The sequence below is a fragment of the Saimiri boliviensis genome, chromosome 17 (genome assembly GCF_048565385.1).
Source record: "Saimiri boliviensis isolate mSaiBol1 chromosome 17, mSaiBol1.pri, whole genome shotgun sequence".
NCBI classification, from domain to species: Eukaryota; Metazoa; Chordata; class Mammalia; order Primates; family Cebidae; genus Saimiri; species Saimiri boliviensis.
Window position 1 is genome coordinate 43,715,107 of NC_133465.1, and position 12,033 is coordinate 43,727,139.

The following is a 12,033-nucleotide window of genomic DNA, read 5'->3' on the forward strand; positions in this document are numbered from 1 at the left end:
TGAGAGAGGGAGAGGGAAAGGGGCATGGGAGGTGCTGAGGGGAAGAGTCCCATTCCTAATGGTATCAGAAGCAAGCTGCCCAGCCCTGAAATGCCAGGGTGAAGCCCTGCATGGCCAGCGGGCAAGGGAGAGAGGGCATGGCAGAGAACACGCCTGTTCAGGGCTCACAGTGGAGTTGCATAGAAACAGGCCTAGAATGGGGAAGACCCAGAAACAGGTAGAAAGACAAACCCAGAGCTCTGGATTCTGATCCTGGCTCCACCGCTGGCCTGGATGACCTTGGCCTGGGCCCTTTTACTCTGTGTGCCTCAGTGTGCACACGCGCCGTGTGTGCCTCAGTGTGTATGCGCACAGTGTGTGCCTCAGTGTGTATGCACGCAGTGTGTGCCTCAGCTGTGTGCCACAGCTCTATAACAGGAGATAGTTAGCAAGGACCATCCCCTAGAATTCTGTAAGAGAGCCAGAGTGACAGAAGACATCCCTAAACCCAGGCAGAACACTAGTTCCCCCATTCTGTCCCTCAAGGAGGTGTCCCAAACACCCTTCTAGTACCAACAGCCTCTGTGTCTGCGATTCAGCACCACTAGGGGCAGGACAGAGGGAAGAACGGAGGTTAGACAGCAGGAAGGACTTCCTGCCAAGCAGCGGGAGGGTGACGGGGCCCCAGCTGCTCCCAGCAGTCCTCCAGGGTCCCTCTGTCAGGGCTAGGGGTGGAGGGGCAGGAGTGGGGGGCGCTCAGCAGCTGGGTAATTAGCCATCGCTCTCAGGCCCTGCGGGGAGGGGCTGGCTGGACTGAGAAACCAACGCAAAGTGACAGGGGTGGTTTTGACACGCGGTGGAGCTGACGGGCCCAGGGGGCTGGGGCTTTGGTTTGGGGGGGGGTGAAAATCCCATCAAATGATTAAAAAATAGGTCAGAGGGAAGAAGCCACAGCCAGCACTGGGTCCGTGGTAAGAACGCCATGTCACTTCCCCAGGGCTGTGGGCCAGAATGGGGTGGGGGAGCTGAGGAGTGTTTGCAGGGGGCGGGTGAGCTGGGAGTGGGGGCAAGAAGGCTGCAGGCCCAGCAACTGGCCCTCTGCTTCCCTCAGCCCTGTCTCATGAGGACATTTTGGAATTCTACCTGTAGTCCACCTCCTGGCCTTCCTGTTGTACCATCTTCCTCCTCAAAGGCTCTTCTTCTGTCCCCCTTCCCCCACCCACAACATATATACACACTCCATTCCAAAAACACTGAGACTCCTCCTGCATGTGGAAGCCCTTCTTACCTGCTGACCTCGGCTTCTCCTGAGCAAAGTCAGCTTGCTGGCTTATCTTACATTTCTTGTCCATCTGAACTAATTCACCTGGCACTGCATCCCCTTTCCCATCTTGCCAACTCAGCATCCTGCTTGGGGTCCACTTTGGCCCTCTAGCTTGTTCTCAGAGCTTTCTTTTCCCTCCTTCCCTCCTTTTCTGCCTTCCCAACTTCTGCCACAAATCATAACCACAGTAGCCCGAGAAAGGCAGAGTGAAGTGGTAGACTCAGGCAGAGCCTGGGACAGGTTGGTCAACTCTAAGCACTTTAGATGGAGGCTGACTGATTCTGTCTGCATTGTACAGAAATCTGAGATTCCTGCTTGTGTTCCCTCCATTTAGGCAGTTTAGAGCCACCTCCTACCCTGTCTACTGAAGACTGGGACATTCTTTAGGCTGTCTTCCCACACGCCCTTAAACTGCAGCTTAATCCCATTTCCTTTTCTGAGGTCACTGAAACTCATGGAGAGATTAGCACCTGAAATTTGGGAGTGGAACGGAGGCCTGGGATCCACATGTCACAACTCCCTTCCTTATAAATCCCAGGCACAGGCAGCAATCAGGCAAGCAACCAGTGTCTGAAGCAGAAGGACAAACCAGGCATTGGGCTCCCAGCAGTGCCGTCTCCAGCCAAGTGGGCACCTGGGTCCCAGCCACTGCAATGGAGGACACCCAAGGCCATGTTGGCACGAAAATGGATTGGCTAGGTCTGACCTTGAGTTTAACCCCACTTACCACCCCAGACACAGATCTGCTCTGACACACAAGTCTATTTCCCCAGGAGCCTGCGGTCTGCTGCTTGCCCTGCTCAGTTACCCAGGAAGTGTCAGAAGGCGTCCAGCCTGCCTCCTCCCACCAGGGCCATGGGCAGCTGGCTGGACTAAGCTGGGCACTGAGAAGGGCCTGGACCGTCATCTCTGGCCACAGGGAGCATAAAGCTGGCATGGTTGCCCAGCATTGTCCCCTCTCCTTGCCCACCTCCATTTCTTTCCAATCACTGGCATCGGAACCTGACATTCTGTGAGTTGGGGAAGGATGGTTATGGTCAGGCGAGTTCTTAGCAACTGGACCAGTAACTGGGAATTGAGACACTCATTACCTTGCATTTCACACACATGTACACACTAACCTGGAGCCACTACCCAAGATCCAGGGTCCTGCAAATGGGCAGTGTTCTGGGGCTTCCAGCCTCCCATGCACGACCCTGGATGTTGCCAAATCTAACTTGTACTTTGTCTCCATCCTTGACTCCCAGTGCGTTTGGAAACTGTAAAAACCCCAGTTCTTCCTGATTAACCCCCTCCTCCCATCACTGCTGAGGGTTGAGGAGGAGCAGGTAGAGGATGAGATAAGAGAATATCCCCAGGCAACTCATTCCCTTTATTTCTTTTCTTTTCTCTTTTTTTAAAGACTAGTCAATATACCTTTGATTTCATTAGACTTCACAATGGTGTGAAGGCAACTGGGTGGGAACCATTGTTCCCATTTTACAGACAAGGAAACTGAGGTATAAAAAAGTTAAGCACCAATGGGCCACAGTGGCTCACGCCTATAATCCCAGCACTTTGGGTGGCTGAGGTGGGTGTATCCCTGGAGGTCAGAAGTTCGAGACCAGCTTGCCCAATATGGTGAAACCCCATCTCTACTTAAAACACAAAAATTAGATGGGAGTGGTGGCAAATGCCTATAATCTCCCAGCTACTCTGGAGACTGAGACAGGAGAATCACTTGAATCCAGGAGGCAGAGGTTGCAGTGAGCTGATCGTGCCATTGCACTCCAGCCTGGGTGGCAGAGCAAGACTCTGTCTCAAAAAAAAAAAAAAAGAAAGAAAGAAAGAAAGAAAAGTTTAATGTCTTGTCAAGATCACACAGCTGGTGACCTAACGAACACTTAGGCTTATACTGTGTGCTTTCCTCAGGGGAGCCTCCCACAACTGTGTGAAGAGGACACTATTGTTTCCATTTTGCAGATGAGAAGCTGGTGCTCAGAGATGTGACACAATTTTCCCAGCCTCTCAGTTATTTTTCTCCCCTGACCCTCTCTCCTTACAAGGTACCCAACCCAACCCGGGCTGAGTCCTTTTCCTCATTCTCTCCGGAGAAAGGCAAGATTGAAGGCCCATCCTATGTCACCGTAGTGAGCGTTCGCCTGGGTTTTGGGAAGTCATTCTGCTGCCCTAATATCATCCCTTGCCTCCACCTGGCCTCTTCTTGCCTCTCCTGGTGTCCTTTCTGTCTGACGACTCTGCAGAACTGGGCCCCGTTACTCAGCACATCCCCTCCCTCTGATGGGGCAGGAGCGTGGGAAGCAGGGCTGAGAGACGGAAAGGGACGGGCTCCATCACGCAGCCACTGTAGCAGTGGAGAGATGAGTCCAGACGGGAAGGACCCAGCCGTCCTGGTTTCCAGGTGGAGTGAGAGGTGGGGGTCTTCCTCACTTCAAACTCCCCGCCCCAGGCCACGGAGCCCACTACCAGCATCGAAGCTGTCAGGTGTTTCTGTCTGAGGAGGGGAGGGGCCTGGGCAGCTCCTGGAATGGGAAGAGGATGCTACTGGGCATGCGCCCTGCCGGGCAGTGCTGCCCACGCCCAAGTTCATCACACCTTCCTCTCTGGCCTCCTGCTAATCCAACCTGCACTCTCCTCCGTCTTGCTTCTCACCTTGGGACACATGAGCCAGTGGCCAAGAGTGAGGCAGCAGAGCCACGTGGAGCCACCAGCTGCCTCTTCCCCTCCATGCCAGCCAGACTGCCTGGGATTCTGGGGACCCCTGTGTGCCCCTGCTGCAGCCTCAGCAGTAGCTCTGCCAACAGCTTTTAGAAGCTCCTATTCTGGGCTGGAAGTGAGGAGGAGCTTTCCTTGACAACAAACAGGGAGATGGGGAGGGGCCCGAGCCCTGGCTCCAGACTGTTCTCACACTCTAACCGCCTAGGGAAGGCCTTTCTTCTCTAACAAACCCAGAGAAAACTTCCAAAAAGATGGTTTGAGGCAGAGTCCCTTTCTTGCCCAGGGCTGTAAGTTTTTCTTCTAGTCTAACCTTGATCCCTTGCAGAGGGGTGGAAGAGGGCAGAGATGAATTGCAGTTTCTTATAAACCTGGTGGCTTCTAGTTCCCCGACGACAATACAGCGGAGGAGCCCTGTGGTTCTGGCTCTGAGTCAGGCCCCAGCGCCCAGGCGTCCCCAGTGCCATCTCCCTCCGCCCCGCCCCGGACTGGAAAATCAGGCTCATGCCTCTGCCGAGAGTCAGTGCTTCCCCTGCTTCCCCTCACCATCTCGCTTTCCCCTAAAGGGAGGTGTTTCCTCGAAGCTGGGAAAAGTCAAGGGGGCAGAGACCTCACCAGCCACGGGGAGGCGGCACTCGGTAGGCTAGGGCACGGGGTGGGGGTGGGGCGACCCTGCCTTCCTGTCCCTTCCCCCTCCTCCGCTCCAGCCCGGCTCCCCAGTGCTGCTCTTCCAGCTGGCTGCATGTGTGTGTGTGTGCACACACTAAACACACGCGTGTGGTTGGTATGTGGGGGTGGGCCCTCTACCCCCAAGGGCGAGGGAGGGTGGAGGAGGGGAGGCATCATGCCTCTGACATGCCTGTGACACACATTGTTTCCACACGTAGGTTCTTCACACGTTCTGTGTCTGCACGTGCGCTCCATGCCTCCTGAGTCACAAGTCCGATCGGTGTCCTCCTCCCCCTCTTGGCATTGATCCCTGGGTATTAAGCAGATTCCCTCCTCCTCCCAATGAGGAGACCCGCCCACCTCGGGAGGGAAAGGTTGAGGATTCAGGAGTCTCTGAGGATACCGGCACCTCCCTCTCAGAAAACTGGCTCCTCCTCCCAGCAGAGGACCCTCAGCCTGGCGGGGGCAGGTCACCTACGTGTCGTGCAGACCCTCAACATTTTCACCTGTTTGAGGGCTCGAAGAGATATTAGAACCCCACTCCTGGCCCCTGCATGTGGGTAGTGTAGGTAGGAGAGTTTGGGAAGGGTCTCACCCCTTGAGGAAATTGAACCCTTGGGGGGCGTTGGGAGGGAGTGGTTAGGAAGGTCTGGGCCAGTGATCAGAAGAACTCCTGTGCAGTTCACTGTGTGTGTCGGGGGTGGGGGGGGGGGGCGGGGAGTAGGAGGAGCCGAAACAGAAAGTGAGCAGGACAGAGGGAGAAAGAGAGGGAAAGAAAAACTGAGATGATGGGGAGGGCAGTGCTGGAGGTGGGCGGGACCTTCGGGCCAGCAGGGCAGCTCGGTGAGGGGGCTGCAGAGAGGAAGGGTCTAGGTAATGGCTGCCTTTTCCCTTTCTTCTCTAGAAGCTCAGCGCTGAGAGAATCCAAGCCTTTATCTCAAGAAGGAGAAATTGAGTGTTAGAGCAAGACAGCTCAGAGCCACTAAAAGGGAACATGGAACCTGGTAGAGCCCACCCTCCTACCTCCCAGGCTGTGAATTTTCTAACCTCAGGGGCAATCAGGAGGACCCAGCACCTGGGATGTTCAGCACAGCAGAGCAGTTCCAGGACTCCCTGCAGCTCAGGCAGCTGAGTTGCCTTGCGGGTGCCCAGGCCTTGCCCAGGGGACCCATGGTACCCAGTCCAGCCAGTAGCAGCAGTAGCTCAGCTACCCCGAGAACTCGGGCTAGAAGAAGCGTGTTGAAAGGAGTTCAAGCTGTTGGGTGTGCAAGCCCAGGGATATTGCTACCTCCACCCTGGTGACCCCCCAACTCCTGAGCCCGCAGACATGCCAAGATAGTGCGCGCAGGCCCTGCCACCCGAGAACTAAGATCCTAGCAAAAGCCTCCAAATAAAACAATTTTCTGCCTTGGCCTCTGACTCCCCTGAAAATCTGGGGGTCTAATGGGAGGGGCTTTTAACCCCCTTAGTCATCCTAGGAAGCCAAGCTGAATAGCAGTGACTGATAGTCACCCAACCACAAGCCAATTTTGCGGTTTCAGTTGTTATCAGAAGGAGCAGCAAAGCAGTGGCAGGAGGCCCTGGGCAGAGGAGTGGGCTGTCTCCTGGACCCCAGCCCCTGCCCGGGACACTCTGCCCTGGCATGGCTCAGCCCAAGGCTCAGCAAGACCCAGAATTGCACCCACTTTACAGATTCACACGGATGGGGTTTGCAACAACTAGAAATAGCCCTCTGTATCTCCTCCATGTATCCCTGGTTACTTTACAGGCAAGGCTGGCTGCTCTCTACATCCATGATGAGCCCTTTTGCTTTGCTTATCTCTTTTCTTTTCCTTAATTTCCCTTCCTTCCTTTTCTTTCATGTCATTTCACTTCCTTTCTCTCGCCTGCTTTCATTTTTCTTTCCTTCTTTCCTTCCTTTCCTTTCTTTCTCTTCCTTCCCTCCTTATCCCCTCCTCTCTCCCTCCTTTTCTCTCTACCCCTGCCCCATTACATGTGTGCCTGGCAGGAATAATCCAGGAGCCACAATTAAGACAGCAAGAGATCAGAGGCCCCTGAGTATCCCAGTCATATTCCCCAGACCACATCTATCACCTCCCTCATGAGCTACAGGGAAAGAGATCAAGATTCGCTCTAAGGGAAGCTTCCCACTGAGTGGAGTTCGGAATAATCTCAGAAATAGAGAATGCCAGCGTGTCAGAGCCATGATGGACATTAAATCACTAGCCCAGTCCCTGCATTTTTTCAGACCGAGGAACAGAAGCTCTGAGAAGTGACACCATGTTCACAGAGTGCAGCTAGAATCAGAGGTGCCCTCTCTCAAAACTCTTAAGTGCTCTAAGAGACTCACTTCACTTCCCTGCAAGCTGAGAATTCCCTCCCCTTCTCACAATTTTCAGTGTAAACCAGACCCCTTGTCCTCACGACCAGGCAGAAGAAGAAAGTAACCAGGGATAGGCTTGGCTCAAGGATGTGGATACAGGTCAGAGGCAGCCCAGGCACACAGAGCTACAGCACGCTGGTAACACGTGGCATTGCCGTGTCCTCTTCCTCCAGGAAGCCTGCTAGAATTAGGGATGGGTCTGTCACTGTCCATGCCTGGTGGCCTCAGCCATGGCAGAGAGAAAGGGTGAACAACATGTACCAGCCGCTCGCACCCACACCCCTGAGTGACAGGGAGGGAGGAGGAGGAATGAGAGGGGAAGGAAGTGGGGTCTGGACAAGAGTGGGGGGGTGTGTGAAGCTAGGGAAGGGGAGGCACTCCCACGGGGAAAAAAGCTGCCCTGATGAGTCACCGCTGCCCAGGTGCAGCCCTCCTGGGGGCTGCCCAGCTGCATTTAAGGTTTATCATGTGACTTCTATGAAGGATAATGGAGTGGTGGGCTGGAGCTGGCTCATGCCAGCTCTTAAGAGCTGATGATGAGTATCTCTTCCCAATGCTCAGTGCTGAGGTAGCTTATGCCGCAGAGCCGGTTGTTAAACGTTTGCCAGCACACCACTGGATAATGAGGTCAGCTTCACAGCCAGGGCTGTCTGTGTCTACATACAGGTGTGGGATTGCCATGCCTACTTTGTAATAGCGTGCACTATTTCTGGGTCCCTGTGGCACTGGGATACACCTGTGTGGCACTGTGGCATTGTGTTCCTGGTTGTGTGTATTGGGAGGGGTGTGTCCCTGCACGCCTGGTAGGTGGGGAAGGGTGTACAGGGAACTGGGTCTGTCCTGTGCTTTGCGCGTCTGGGGTGATGTGACAAGGTGAGTCTGGAGGGTGGTGTGGTGACAATGCAACTGCCTGACTGCCTGTGGGGAGGAGACCTGCCTGTGCCCACTGTGGGGGACTAGGGCAGCAACTGAGACCAGAGACACACACTTCTGAGCTGCAAGGACATGGGGTGCTGAGACCCTGTGCCAAGTCTCACCTCTGCACTGCCTCTGTCCTCAGGCACAACCATCTACCATCCTGGGAGGGAGTGGGATGTTCAGGTGGGCATGGGGCTCTCTGACCCCCCATGCAAATTCTCTATGTGTGCTGGACACACCACAGAGGCCAGCACCAAGGGGAACTGTCCTCTCCCGCCCCCTCCCCCCTGCTGGGGTAAACTATGTCCTTCACACCATCTCCTGATCCTCCCCCTCACCTCCCATCCTCAGTGTGCTTTTGCTGTCTGTTGGGGGAAGGGAGAGTTGGGCTCCAGCAACACACACAAGGCCAAGGCCCCCAGGAAAGCAGAGGCAAGGTCATCACTCAGTCAGCCCAGCCACCTTCTCACCTCCGGGCGGGAGGACTGGCACAGGCGTCCCTCTGAAGTGACATGGCCCCCTGCCCCTTGTCTTGCTGGCTGCCTCCAGCTGCTCTACCCCAGGGGACCTGGCTCCACTGCCGCAAGACTTTCGAGGCTCCAAACGAGGTCTCAGTCTCCCCACCAAGAAGTCCTGCAGGACTCTTACACCAGGGAGGAATGGGTAGAAGGACCAGAGCTGTTTTTTCCCACCTCCTCTCTGCCCTGGCCCATAAGGCCAGAAGAAGAAAAGCATGATGATAGAGCAGGTGAGAGGATGTGCTGAGAGGTGGCCTTTCCTCCCTCAAACCCCTCAACCCAGGCTGTGGCCTGGGGACATGTATAGTCTGACGCCTGGACTCATCCTCATTCCTCCTGCCTGGGGCCTTCTGCCACGCCCCCCTGCCCCCTCTCTGCCTCCCCGCCCCCACACCCCCCGTAGTGGGTCCCTCTGCTCATCTCTCCCCCTCTGTTCTCAAGTGCAGGCCAAGTTCCCCAGCCCTAGAGGGATCTGTTGTGGGGACATCCAAGGGACAGGATCCCTCAGTTCATCTTTGGAAATGTGTCCCCAGGAAGTTCTTCCTAAAGTTTAACCTAAGGTGGCCGGGTGCGGTGGCTCACCCGTGTAATCCCAGCACTTTGGGAGGCCGAGGCATGTGGATCACAAGGTCAGGAGTTTGAGACCAGCCTAGCCAATATGATGAAACCCCGTCTCTACTAAAAATACAAAAATTAGCTGGGCATGGTGGCTGGCACCTGTAGTCCCAGCTACTCAGGATGCTGAGGTAGGAGAATCACTGGAACCCGGGAGGCAGAGGTTGCAGTGAGCCAAGGTTGCACCACTGCACTCCAGCCTGGGTGACACAGCGAGACTCGATCTCAAAAAACAAAAAGTTTAACCGAAGTTTCCTTCTACTGCGGCCAGTGTCCAGCCCCTCCCAGGCTGGAAGTTGAGTCTTCTTCCCACTCCAGCCAACGCTCTCCTTCAGGTGAAGCCAGATCAGGTGGAGAAACCACCCAACTCCAGAAACGAAAACAAAAGTCTCTGTTCATCGCCTACCTGCCCTGCCCACCCCTACCCCCAGCCGCCACAGAAACCCGCAGGGCATTGGGGCCTTCATCCCAAAATGAGTCAGGACCCTTCAGAGGGTTGAACTGGGGTGCAAGAATTCCCCTTCATGCCAAGCAAGGGCTCTAGCTGACAGCAATCTCCATCCAGCCTCCCTGGGCCAAGGAGCAGGTCGGCCTGGTCATCAGGAGGGGTCCGACCTCCTGTGGGAGCTCGGCTGGCCTGGATGCGCCCTTCGCCCTGGCTTTCTCTAACATCAAATTTCACCCCGCCTGCTTGGCACTAAGGGAGGATCTGCACAGAGCGCCTAAGTGTGGAGTTGGGGGCAAGAACTCCAGCCCTGCTGAGCCAGGCTCGGTGCCTGCCCCACAGTCTGCCCTCCACACCCACCTTCCAAGGAAGCGGAAGACATAGAAACTTCCCCCCAGGTCTGAGGCCCCAGGGACCCTCACACGGTACCAAGAAGCCAGCTCCAAATCTCCTGGATCGTACTTTCCACCCTCACACTCAAGGGAAGAAGACTTTTCCAGAGAGGAGGGAAGCACTCAGGGACCCCAAGGCCAAAGATGCCTAGGAAAGTGGAGGCAGCAGAGGCCCGCTGACCCCATGGAAGCCGGCCTGTCCCCACCCGCACCCCACACTGCATATATTCTCTCCCCCTGAAATAGCATCTCTGGAGAGAGGAGTGGGGGAGTTCTCAGTTCACTGTTCTTTCCTTCCCACAGTGCGTTCACAGCTCTCTCGCTGTCTCTCACGACCTGGTTTCCCTGCCAGGCCCTTCTGCTCTGCCTCCACCCTCACCACCTCGCCCTGTCAAGTGCCAGGACCTCTTGGCCGGAGAGAGGGCCTCCTCTCCACAGCCCATCATTTCCAACTTCCAAGCTGTGACTGTCACACCACTCCCTCCCCTCTTTGGGACAGAAGTGAATTCGGTGCACACAGTTTGAGCATCAGATGTGTCCGTGAGTCTGTGCTGCAGTCACTGGGGCAGGGGATCAGTGTTGAGCTACCACAGCCCTGGTCCTTTTCTTCCAGAGGCATCTGGCAGAGCTGGGAGTCCTGGAGTTGCGGGGGTGGGAATCCACCTTTGCCCCACCACACAGCCGCAGTCTCACACTGGACCCGGATTCACTTCATGTCATTTTTAGAATCTCATTGCAAGCCCTTCTGCTCTATTATGTGGCCGATTTCCCATGTAGAATGGTCCCTTGAGCTGCTCCCAGATTGTCAGGGGAGATTCGGACCTTGGCCCTGGGAAATGCCCAGTCTGATGGAGGAGGCAGTACACAGACTGAGAACATTGGCAGAGACAACTCCCCAGCTAGGTAGAGCTAGCGTCATCACAGCTGCCAGAGGGGTGTGCCAGGGAGAGGGTTCCCAGAGGAAGAGAGAGCGGAGAAGACTCTGAAGAAGGAAAGGCCAAGGCTCGGGCATTTGGGGTTAAGGGAAGTGGGAAGCTAGAAAGAGATGTCTGCCCGACCTGGAGAGGAATGAGCCACGGCAGGTGCATTGCTCCTGCACAGGGCCCCGCAGCGGGGCTGACCTCCTGCCTCGGCACCGTGGGAATTTGGAGGCAAGGGAAGGGAACCTCCAAGTCCTCCCAAGGGAACTGCCTCCCTTGTTATTTCTGGCTCCATTTTCTTGGTCAAGAAGGGTGTCAGTGGTAATGCAAATCAGGAGGTGTTGGAGGTGCTGGCCGACACCCATCCTGTCCCCTCAGCCCCCCCCTCCCCTCATGCCCACACTTACACAGCCAAGCGCGACATCTGTCAGCTACGCCTGGTGACTGCCCTTGGCTGAGTGGGCATGGAGAATAGTGAAGCTGAGGGCTGAGGCTGGCTTCTCAGGCGCATCTGCCTTAGCCACAAGGAAGGGCGGGCGCCAAGAGGGCCTCTAGCTGATGCCCAGGCTCCCCCTGCACAACCCCTTCCTGCCCTCAGCCCTACCAGACCTCCCCGGGTCATTACAGAGAGCCGCATGGCATCTGCATGGACCCTGAATGCACAAACCAGTAAGTGGCTCAAGCTGGAGCCCTCTCTCCCGGGCTGCAGTGTGAAGGGCACAGCTGGAGGCTTCTGAACAGCATGGCTCACAGCCCTCTGCAGATGTGGGGTGGCTCTCAGAAGGCAATCAGGGGGCATAGCCCTGAGCACCAAGAATGGCTCTGGGGTCAAAACAGAGAAAGTGGAGGAAGTGCAGGAATAGTGGCAGGCGCTGGAGGATTTCACATGTTTTCCCCACATTACCTGGCCGCCCTTCCCAGCTAGGATCCCCCTGGCCCATGAGGTTCATCCTTATGTCTGACCTCTATTCTTCCTGTGGACACCAAAGTTGCTCTGTTCTTGACTTGCTGAGGGGGAGATGGGACCTGTCCTGCTCCCCCGACACTATAAAGACGTCACTGATGAGCCCCGCACCCGCTCCGTGCGTCTTCATTAGTCCTAATCAGCTGGGTCAGGTGTTTCTCATTAACACGGCTGACTCACCCACACACCCG